Source organism: Schistocerca piceifrons, chromosome 8 (genome assembly GCF_021461385.2).
Source record: "Schistocerca piceifrons isolate TAMUIC-IGC-003096 chromosome 8, iqSchPice1.1, whole genome shotgun sequence".
Taxonomy (NCBI): domain Eukaryota; kingdom Metazoa; phylum Arthropoda; class Insecta; order Orthoptera; family Acrididae; genus Schistocerca; species Schistocerca piceifrons.
Window position 1 is genome coordinate 425225100 of NC_060145.1, and position 12760 is coordinate 425237859.

Genomic DNA, 12760 nt, shown 5'->3' on the forward strand with positions numbered 1-12760 from the left:
CTACCTACGGATTATGACTTGGAGGGACCCTGACAGCAACGCCACCGTGTTGGGTAATGCTTTTCGTGCAGTCACAGGACATCGTGTTACGACTCAAACTGTGGGAAACAGTCTGCATGATGCACCACTTCAGTCTCGACGTCCATGGGGAGATGCGTCTTTACAACCATGACACCATGCAGTGCAATACAAATGGGCCCAACAACATGCCGAATGGACCGGTCAGGATTGCCATCACGTTCTCTTCACCGATGAGTGTCGCATATGCCTTCAACCAAGTAGCCTTCAAGCAAGTACCACTTGGCCAACCTACAAAAAACGATCTCTCTCAATAAATGCTAAATTTCAACATTACTCCTCCGTCGTTAAACCGAAAGCAACATATGCAAGTGAAACACTATTCAGACTAAATATTCAAGCAACAACTGAAAAATTGCAGAAAGTAGATGGAAGAATACTCGGAACAATTATCAGTAAGAAACACCAAGTTAATGGGCAGTGGAGACTTTTGCCCAATTCAGCAGTATATAAAGAAAGTGAATCCATTATGGATACAATGCGGAAAAGGAGGATTCCTTTTTTCGGCCACATATCTCGCCTACCAAATACTAGAATCCTGAAGCAACTTTTTGACTACTTCTGGAACAGTAAAACCAAAAATGTCTGGTTTAAAGAAGTACAAAGTGATGTGGATCAACTGAAAATCACCACACACCAAATTCAACACAGAGAAAAGAAACTGTTTCTGAAGAACAAATACACACGGCTGACATTCAAACCATCAGAACGGAAGAAGTATGTCATATCTGCAGAAGAACGAGCAGCCAGATCACAGTGAATGAAGAACTTTTGGGAAACGAGGAAATTGCTGACTGCTAAGACCTAACCTTAATCATTGTAGACTCTGTTGTATTATGTTTGATTTTAGTGCTCCAGTGTGGGAGTAAACTATGCAAATAAATAAATAAATTGATGATTTCTCATCAATGACATTACCAAATGCCACGTTTGTTTTGTTTGCAGATAATGTTGTTGTTGTTGTGGTCTTCAGTTCTGAGACTGGTTTGATGCAGCTCTCCATGCTACTCTATTCTGTGCAAGCTTCTTCATCTCCCAGTACCTACTGCAATCTACATCCTTCTGAATCTGCTTAGTGTATTCATCTCTTGGTCTCCCTCTACGATTTTTACCCTCCACGCTGCCCTCCAATACTAAATTGGTGATCCTTTGATGCCTCAGAACATGTCCTACCAACCGATACCGTCTTCTGGTCAAGTTGTGCCACAAACTCCTCTTCTCCCCAATCCTGTTCAATACTTCCTCATTAGTTATGTGATCTACCCATCTAATCTTCAGCATTCTTCTGTAGCACCACATTTCGAAAGCTTCTATTCTCTTCTTGTCCAAACTATTTATCGTCCATGTTTCACTTCCATACATGGCTACACTCCATACGAATACTTTCAGAAATGACTTCCTGACACTTAAATCAATACTGGATGTTAACAAATTTCTCTTCTTCAGAAACGCTTTCCTTGCCATTGCCAGCCTACATTTTATATCCTCTCTACTTCGACCATCATCAGTTATTTTGCTCCCCAAATAGCAAAACTCCTTTACTACTTTAAGTGCCTCATTTCCTAATCTAATTCCCTCAGCATCACCCGACTTAATTAGACTACATTCCATTATCCTTGTTTTGCTTTTGTTGATGTTCATCTCATATCCTCCTTTCAAGACACTGTCCATTCCATTCAACTGCTGTTCCAAGTCCTTTGCTGTCTCTGACAGAATTACAATGTCATCGGCGAACCTCAAAGTTTTTATTTCTTCTCCATGGATTTTAATACCTACTCCGAATTTTTCTTTTGTTTCCTTTACTGCTTGCTCAATATACAGATTGAACAACATCGGGGAGAGGCTACAACCCTGTCTTACTCCCTTCCCAACCACTGCTTCCCTTTCATGTCCCTCGACTCTTATAACTGCCATCTGGTTTCTGTACAAATTGTAAATAGCCTTTCGCTCCCTGTATTTTACCCCTGCCACCTTTAGAATTTGAAAGAGAGTATTCCAGTCAACATTGTCAAAAGCTTTCTCTAAGTCTACAAATGCTAGAAACGTAGGTTTGCCTTTCCTTAATCTTTCTTCTAAGATGTAACATCCTTGCAGATAATATTTTGCAATAAATAGCAAATGAAGTATAGTTTTAGAAAGACTGGTTTACGAAATTTTCATGGACTTTATTGGGGGGAGGAGGGGGGGGGGGGGCAATCGGAGTGGGGGTTACTGCAGAAAATACAAACATTTCTTTTAAAAAAATTTACAGCCTGACCGAAACGGTGTGACTGTTCGCCAACAGAAGGCAAAGCCTCGTGTTTTTAAACGATCTTTCGCCAATGATGGGTGCTGCTGCGGTCTTCAACCCGAAGACTGATTTAATGCAGCTTTCCTAGCTAGTCAACCTGAGTAAGCCTCTTCATCTCTGAATAACTAATGCGGCGTACATGCGCTTGAACCTGCTTACGCTGTTGAATCTTTGGCCTTCCTCTACAACTTTAGTACCATTTTCGCCTCTGTTAGTCCTGATATCCCTTTTCAACTTTTTCTCTTCCAATACCAAATTGGCGCTGTCATGATGTCTCACGTGGCGTCCTGTCAAACAATCAGTTCTTTTAGCCAAGTTGTGCCGTAAACTTATTTTTCAACTCGATTCAAAACCTCTTCATTAGTTACCAGCGGAAAAATGCTTTTATCGGAGCACAAAGAAGGAGAATATGCTTCTGTTTATTTAGAAGACTGGCTGAAAAATGCAGTACTTGCTGCCTCATTCTACCTCCCTCAGAATCTTTAAAATTTTCCCCAAAAATTCAATTCACCTCAAACTCCCACAAGTTCCCCTAATTGTAACTCACTCACACTCATCAGTCCGTCGCTATAAGGTCGTCAGACTCATCCGCCCGCTTTCTCAGTCACTCAAGCCGCCGAATTCATTGTCATTATTTCTCTGTGTCTCTCTGTCACAGACACAGTCCCCTTCGTTCTGTCCTAATACTACCGTCTCCTCTCACTGCCACAAAGACTAAAAGTACTAACAGACCGAACTTGGGGAACACACTACTTCAATATTTTCCACACCTGCAAATGCCTGATCCCACCCATCCTCTGCTATGCAAAAGTTGCATAAATCTTCTCTCAACCAAAAATCTATGTCTCTCCAAATCCTAGAACGCTATGCTTTCCATCTGGTTTTTTGGCGTCCGTTTACCTCCCTCACGTGGATCCTCTACCACATCATCAAATTCCCACCCCTCCTCACTCACATCGCACACCTCCGTATCTTCTATACTATCCGCAAACAAGATTCCAGTAACTCCATTGTCTCCCCCCTGATCACCAACCCTGGAATGCTGCGGCGCCTTCACACACAATTCCTATCGTCTCTACATCTACAGACCCTCCGGATCATATCCCAAGGCAACCCTTATCCCTCAGCGCTGTGGAACATACTCTCTCCTCCCACAGTACATATCACCCAGTGCAAGTCCTTCACATGTTAAGTGAAAGCTCAATGCTTCGGTGTTTTATTACGAAAAGAATTTTACCATTCTGCGATGTGTTATTAAAATGGGTATATTTTCAATTTTTAGCTGTCCGTCTTTGATTTTTAATTTAAAACAGAAATACATCCCTAATGTTTGTTACCCATTCTCATTACATGTTTTTATTCTCTTGGCTGCAGAGCGGAATATTGTACCGCTGATAGCCCACCCCCGTCCATTATTGAGTGAGGGAGATGAAACAAGAACAAAGGAAAAAGAAACAAGAGGGAACAATAAGAATGGAGGACCAAGAGCAAAGTGCTCGGATTAAAAAGGGTGTAAGACAGCGATGCTGTCTTTCGCCCCTACTATTACATTTAGATAGCAAACAAGCAATGACAGAAATAAAGTTCAAAAGCAGGATAAAAATTCAGATGAAAACATACCAGTGATAAAATTCTTTGATCATATTGCCATCGTCGATAAAAGTGAAGAAAAACTACAGGACTTGCTGAATGGAATGAACAGTCTAATGAGTACAGAATATGGACTGAGAATAAACAGAAGAAAGACGACACTGACGTACGGTAACAGAAATGAGATTAGCGAGTAACGTAACTCCAAAACTGGTGACCACGACGTGGATGAAGTTAAAAAATTGCGCTACCTTGGATTTGAAATAACACATGACAGACGAAACAAGGAGGACATAAAAAGCAGAGTAGCAAAGGCAAAGAAGCAATACTGACCAAAAGAAGTCTACTGGTATCAAACGCAGGACTTAATTCAAGGATTAAATGCCCGAAAATGTACGTTTGCAGCACTTCCTTGTATGGAAGTTTATCACAGACTGTGGGAGAAGGAGAATTAAATCGTTTGAGATGTGCTGCTATACAAGGATGTTGAAAATTATGTCTCCTGCTAGGATAAGGAATGAGGAGGTTCTCCACAGAACTGACGAAAAAAGTAACATACGGAAAACATTGATAGGAAGAAGGGATATGACGATAGAACATGTATTAAAGCATCAGGAAATAAATTCCATCGTTTTAGGGAGAGCTGTAGAGGGTAAAAACTGTAGGGGAAGACCAAGATTGGAACACATCCAGCAAATAATCAGAGACGTGGGTACAAGTGCCATTCTGAGACGAAGAGGTTGTCACAAGACAGGAATTCGTAGTGGGCCGCATCAAACCAGTCTTCTGACTCGGAAAATAAATAAATTTAGCGTTGACGATTCATGCTAATGATATCATGGACTGTAAATATAACCAATACAGATGTTTTAAGCAGAGGAAAGGAAACAAACCAGCTAAATGAGACGTAAGAAAACATAAAAGGTAGACAGATAGGGTGTATGATTAGATATCGCCCACCTGCAGGAAGGAAAAATGGAGGCAAAGAAAAAGTAGGACGACCATGAAGAACTTCGCGAATACAATCGCCACCCTATCTTTGAACTCTCCATCATTTGATTACACCATGAGCGGTCACTTCCGATGTACCTCCACAGTGAACAAACTTCAATCGATGATCAAGTAGACTTCTAACATTGCTCTAAATATGGAAAAAAGTGAGTTAATGCAGATGAACAGAAGAACAATCCTATAATGTTCGAATACAGTATTGATGGCGTGCTGTTGACCCAATATCATCGATTAAACATCTCGGAGTAATATCGCAAAGCGATATGAAACGGAACGAGCACTTATGGTCGGTAGCAGAAAACGCGAATCATCAACTTCGGTTTATTGAGTGGTTTCCATGGAAGAGTAGCTCATCTATGGAAGGGGCACTGTTGCAACACGTTCTTGAGTATTGCTCCAGTGATTGAAATCCTCACCACCTCGGATTTAAGGAATACACCGAAGCAATTCAGCAGCGTGTTGCTAGTTTTATTACCGATTGGTACAATCAACACGCGGGCATAATGGAAATGCCCCGTGAACTCATATGCGAATCTCTGGAGCGAAGAAGTTCTCTTCGTGAAACGCTATTGAGATACACATGAAAGGCATTCGCAGCTGCGAATACGAGTAACCATCAGCCGTACAAGGGAATGATAACAAAGAAAATCTGTGCCCACACCAGGACTCGAACCCGGATATCCCGCTTGCCTGAAGCGTTTTGGTTATCCCTGCACGACCGCCGGCCAGTACCAAACTTCGATATGTCGGTGTTCACGTGCCACAGACTATGTAAACCTCGTACAGGGGAGGCCAATGTAATTAAAAGTCACTGCCTGGTATTAGTGGATAAATACAGTACTGCAGTACTTGTTTTGTTAAGAACATAGATACAATGTTCCTTCGGCCAAGCATGCACTGAGAGTGTTCAGAGAACCGACATTTGCGACCGATTACAGAACGATCCTACAATCACGAAAATAAATCTCGCGTACGGAATGGGAAGACGAGAGAAGATAAATTACGTTTGGTACGGGATGGAAACACGAGAAAAGAGAAATTAGGGTTCTTACAGAAGCATAGAGATGCTAAAGTTGTAAGACATCGTGGTCTCCTTACCTTCATTGCTTACATATTCCGCCCTCACAATCATATTCCGCACATCAAGACGCTTCATTCGAACCCGAACTCGATAAGATAAAGTCAATGTTGTATGAATTCATGTAAACGATATGCAAATAACAAGTGCGCACCGGGGTTGAAATACTTGAGGGTGGCGTACACACATACATTCCAGACACGACGGTCACAGGAGCTTTTAGTTCGAGAGAGGCAGACCACACACCGGGAGGCTGGTCCCTTCAGAGGAGGAGTCAACCTCGACCACCTGTGGAGCAGACAGCGTGTGCCCAAGTTAAAGGGGGAACGACCCCGTGTTTGGCTCAAAAGCAAATTCCGCTACATTGTGTGAGAGTGTCCAACCTACACATTCTTTACACATAGCATGCAGTTTCAGAAATTTTCACAGGGAGACAGCAAACGCCAAACGCCGATACCACAGATTTCCGGATTGGTCACCTTAAACGAAACGTCATTCTCCCGTTTTAGAAGTGGAATGCTGATTGGCAGACGATATTTCTGACGTCTTGAGCTGAAGGAAAGATATACCCCTTCACGTCTGGCGTGGAGAGGCGCCGTTCCGTTGTCGCTCTTGGAGCGAGGAACAAGTCTCTCCTCAGTACTTCACTGGGAGAGCACCTCTGTCGAGGGCGAATCGAAGTGCGACTCTATATTGAGTCCTCGCGATTAAGCATTGTTCACTGTGTTGGCCGACACACTTATTGTGCGGTGTGAACGGACAGAGTTATAGTTAAATGCCTGCGAGCGAACTTTTGAGTGGCATCGCGGTGGACTGGTTATCTGACCGGTGTACCACGCCAATAGTTAGACTAGGGGCAAACAGGAATCCTTGACTTCATCAAGGTGTAGGGAGAGTTTGATTGGCGACGGTCAATCCAGATAGAATGAGAGTTATCTTATTTGTCAGCAGCGAGCGGCACAGACAGCAATCATCGCAGCTTACAGTATTGTACGCTACAGCTATTGCGAGTCCCGTATTTCCTCCACAACAGTACACTTCACTGCATTTCACACTCGAATGCCTCGACTGTACCTAGCAACATTCTAAAGGGTAATTATTCAAGTTGAGTAGGCGCGCCTCTCAGCCATTCTGCCACGTCAATAACAAACTTTGTATAGAAATTTCATTAGCGAATCCTATCCTTGAGAGGTAACTTCACATTCTGAAAAGAACCAGGATATAACTTGTTCAATTCATAACTAAAAGTGCCAGTGTGATTTCTCAGAATTTTTGCAAAGTAAATAATAATTTTCGTTAATTTCATGTTTTTCTTACACTAACTGGCACTTCTCCAGTACCCAAGTACCCCACTAGTTACGTAAGAAATTTTTTGAATTTTTGTGTCATTTCCTTACAGCGGACGACTCCAGAAGATACTTATTGCTGAAAGTTTTTCAGGCATTTCTCTGTAGAACGTTAGGAGCGTCTGTCTGACTTCTGTAGTAGTGTGGGGGTGGAAATTGCATCTTGCAGGAGCCACAGGGTAAAGGGTACATCTCAGATTAATCCGTTTCGCAGAATAACAGAATAGCAGATCAATCCCACGCACACAAAGTTTAATTTTTCCCTCACGTCACTTGCGAGCGGTGTATGTATGTTGATGCAGACGTTAAATATAGTTACTTAATTACATATTCCAGGACTCATTTTGTGCAGTATATCATAATGACGTGGACAAATCAATTCACAGAATGTTAAATTAACTGATATTTAAATATTACTGTACGCTGACCGTTTACAATCGATTACACATCGTAGAAAACTGTTTAGCTTTATAACACAGGATACATAAATTTTTCACTAAATAAGCCACGAGTTTCTAAACAGAAACTTTCTATGAAATATAAAGAGCTGTCTAGAACGAAGTTCTTCAGCTTACTTTCAAATTTAGGTCTCCTGTCTGTCAGACATTTAATATTACTGGTTATGTGAACAAAGATTAGTTAGTAGAAAAATTTGAGTTAACGCAAATGAGTAGGAAAAAAACCAACCCAAAATGTTCGACTACAGCATATGTGCTGCGGTGCTTCACAAATTCGACTAAATATCTGGACATATAGCTGACAAGAGATATGAAATGGAGTGAACATGTAAGAATTACGGTAGGGGATGCGAACAGTCGTCTTCGGTTTACTGGGAAAATTTTGGGGAAGTAAGGTTAGTCTGTAAAGGAGACCGCATATAGGACACAGGTGCGACCCATTGTTGAGTACTGTTCGAGTGTTTGGGATGCGCATCTAGTCGGGTTAAAGAAAGACATTGAAGCCTCTACATTTGTTTCCTGTAGGTTCGAACAACACACAAGTATTACAGGGACGCTACGGGAACTCAAATGGGTATCACTGCAGGGATGGCGAAGTTCTTCTCGAGGAGCACTACCAAGAAAATTGAGAGAACCGGCAGTTGATGCTGACTACAGAACGATTCTCCTTTAATTTTCAAGAAATTAGGGCTCTTATGGAGGCATATAGGCAGTCGTTTCTTCCTCGCTGTTTGAGAGTGGAACAGGAAAGGAAATGACTAGTTGTGGTACGGGCACCCTCCGCTATGCACCATACGGCGACGTGCGGAGTATGTAGGCATCATGTGTTGTGATTACAGCGCCATCTCTTAGCAGTAATTACTATTTCGACAATTCCGCATAATGTGGCGAAAACACCAATCTTCATTGCGGAATTGATTTTATTGTTTTATTTATTCATGACACGCGTTTCGCCTAATATACTGCAGATTGACTAGAAGTTTGGTGAGGGGTTTTGAGTGCTACGACTTGGGCATCGGCAAGAATTGACTGCCCTCATCAGGCACAGTAAAACTAATCGGCACTCACAAGGGAACCTCCCCATCGCACCCCCCTCAGATTTAGTTATAAGTTGGCACAATGCATAGGCCTTGAAAAACTGAACGCAGATCCATCGAGAAAACAGGAAGAAGTTCTGTGGAACTATGAAAAAAGTAAGCAAAATATGCAAACTGAGTAGTCGATGCGCAACATCACAGGTATTTGTGAGCCCAGGTGCCCTGTGGTCCCGTTGTTAGCGTGAGCGGCCGCAGAACGAGAGGTCCATGGTTCAAGTCTTCCCTCGAGTGAAGAGGTCTTTCCAGACAGTACGCGAACCGGAAGCTAACAATCCACCAGAAAACAGACCTGATAAACACGACGATCCTGTCGAAAGCATGGTACCTGGTGCAAATCTTAACCAACTCGACCGAAATTGCGCGAGCACTAACGAGCGCAGTGTACTACTTGTTATGGCGTCGAAATATATTCAAAGTGACGCAAGCAACGTGCTCGCTGCCAACGAAAGAAGGGGGACTAGGTCTAGTTGATATAAAGACCAAATGTGCAGCCCTTCTACTGAAACGAACGCTCGCCATCCAGGACAAAAAAACACTGACAGTGTCACAGCCAAGATAATTGGAAGGTACAAGCCCGCATCACAAGAAGCGCCGGTCGACACGAGGCACATTCCCTTCAGAATGCGACACGTCAGGCTGCACTACGCCAACAAAAGTTACGTTCTGGACACCGTGGCGAACCCCAGCCGCAGAACAGCCAAGAGAATATACTGGGCCCTCAGGGGGAAGCCGGCAAAAAACAAAATTGAACACAAACTCCCGCAATACAATTGGAAACAAATATGGGGGTACGTCTCGGAAAACGTGTTGCCTAAACATGCGAAGGAGACATGGTACAAAATAATTAACAGAACGGCACCAAGCAACCAAAAGACTGGCAAGTGACAAGTGTGACGTATGTGGCATGACAGACACCCTCGAGCACCGATTCACGTGCGGGAATGCCATCAACATCTGGGAAGCGTGCCAGCAGATGGTGGCCCACATCAACAGAACGGCGCCGGGAAGCATCACAGTGGAAGCAATCACCGCCTCAGACTGCAACCCATTTCCACGGCCCGAGCGACTGGCGGCTCTCTGGATCCTCGCCATGACGGCACACGCCATCGTAGCGCGGAGGCAGACCGACCAGCTGGCCTTCCTGATGGAACTCTGGGAGGAGAACAAGACAGCCCAGTAGCACAGGCGATACCGCGAGAACTTCAAAAACTTCCTGCAGATTCCACTGCAGACAGCAATCGCCAGAGTCCTTCCCAGCCTGTGACCCTCAGCACTGCCACCAGCCACCTCACCACACTCACCACAAGAATAACGTGTGCAGTGATAGTGAACAAGTGCAACACAAAAAATAAAGTGCTTTCTCTTCTCGCATCAAATAGTGAAGTATAGTAGTATAAAGTGTTTCTTCTTAGTGAAATCAGTGACACAAAGTGCTTCTCACCAAACATCTGTCATACTCGCAGCCAAAACAGTGTCAAAAGTATGCACAGTAGTACTACGTTTTTTTTAAATTAACTTTTCTTCCATATTTGTACTATACTGAATTACTTAGTGGAAAGTGCCAACTACTCATTATTATTATTAGATATTTTTTTAAAATGATTTCCTTTACTTTGTGCCTATAAAATTCTGTTGATTACTCACACTATCCTTTCTGCTTCTCTTATGTAATATGACAAAATTTTCTCTCTTCTTCAATTTAGGTATATTCTGTAGTATATGTAAAAAAAAAAAGTTTCTTCCACTTCTGCTCCACCTATCATGGTGACGTTTCCCTCATACTGTCCCACTTAACAGTGTAACTAGAGGAAGAAATCAACCCAGAATACACAATGTGCCTGTGGCATCACAAGTGCATCACATACAGAAACATAAACTCAAAATCAATGCATCGATGCCAAATATAAACTGTTATGCCTGTCCTGCAATGTCTACCCCCTCAAAAAAAGACGACAAATGGCCATGTAAAAGGGTTTAAGGAACAAACAATAAGAGAAAAACATAAAAGGAAAATATAAAAAACGAAAACATATAAAATGACAGTAATATTAACCAACACTAGGAATATAATAGATTAATAGAATAAAATGTCTTTTTTTTAATGTATCGTTGTTAATATATTTAAATAAATATATATGGTTACAAAAAAAAAGGTTCAATTCTACCCTCGAGTGAAAAGCTTAATTTTTAATTTTCAGACAATTATCAAAGTTCAGGCACTCACACATAATCAACTTCGCTCTCCAAAACTCCAGGACATGTTCAGATTTGCTTGGACATATGCAGGATTTGACGGTCTACGCACGGAAAAATTTGAAAACGTTAAAAACATATGTTTTGACAGAACACAGGCAAAACTGTGCGACTGTGAAACTGTTGCATTCATTTGTTGCAGTTTATGTGACAAACTCTTATGTTTTCATCACTTTTTTGGGAGTGATTATCACATCCACAAGAAAACCTAAATCGGGCAAGGTAGAGGAATCATTTTAACTATTCGCCAAGTGTACAAGTTAGGTGGGTCGACAACATATTCCTGTCATTTGACGCACATTCCGTCACCAGTGCCGTATAGAATATATCAGACGTGTTTTCCCGTGGAAGAATCGGTTGACCTATGACCTTGCGATCAAATGTTTTCGGTTCCCATTGGAGAGGCACGTCCTTTCGTCTACTAATCGCACGGTTTTGCGATGCGGTCGCAAAACACAGACACTAAACTTATTACAGTGAACAGAGACGTCAGTGAACGAACGGACAGATCACAACATTGCGAAAATAAAGAAAAAAAAAATTTTCACTGAAGGGAAGACTTGAACCAAGGACCTCTCATACCACAGTTGCTCATGCTAACCACAGGACCACGGCGCTTTTGAGCTCACGCTTCCCTGTGATGTTACATATCTTACAGATGGAGTACTCTGTATATTTTGCTTATTTTTTTCATAGTTCCACACAACTTCTTCCTGTTTTCTCGACCCCCCCAGGGGGTCCACAACTCTTTTGTGGATACGTGCATAGCGAGCACGGGACCCCGAGCTAATGTGGCCCTCCTTCCTTTCCGGGCTGCATACCTTCCCTTTCCGCATCCTTCCCCGTCCCCCATCTTCGCCCCCCCCCTCACCTCTGGCTCTTTCCTTCCCTTTCTCCCCCTCTGGGAGTATGGTTTGTGCCTACGTCCAGAGACGGACGCTCGAAACTGTTACAAATTCCTTGCTTTCCACACTTGCAAGTCTTTCCTCTGTCCTTCTCTTTTCCTTCCCTCTTCTCTTTGCCCTTTTCTCCGCTGCGGCGTTTGAGACCCCTCTTCTTTTCTTTCCCTTTCTCTTTTTTCCTCCCTGTGCGTGACTGAAGGCCAACCCACGCACTTCCATGCGTAGCCGGTGACGGGGTAACGCGTAATTCCCCACCCCGGGTAGACAGGTAGGACACGTACGTACCCCTTGGTAACGGCCAAGCCCAGGGAGTGGTGATTACCCGAGCTGATACCTTCCAAAAGTGCCGATTGGTCCCTCTGTCCGTTTTTCGGGAGGTGTGACCTGAGGTGTAAACAATCACCTAAGGCAGGAGTGCCCTCAGAGAGAGGCCCCCACAAGGGAGGAGCGCGCCATCGGAGACGCCGGTAATCATGGCCGATTCTTCCACAATGGTTTCCTCACCTTCCACTATGTCTGCTTACAAGCGTAAGCTCACTGAGTCTCAGCCACAGTCAGTCCTTCCATCGTTGCCACAGTTCCTTGTTGTTTCTCGGTCTGACGAAGGTCACGACTTCTCCACGGTCAACCCTTTCATTATTCAGAAAGGTGTCGACG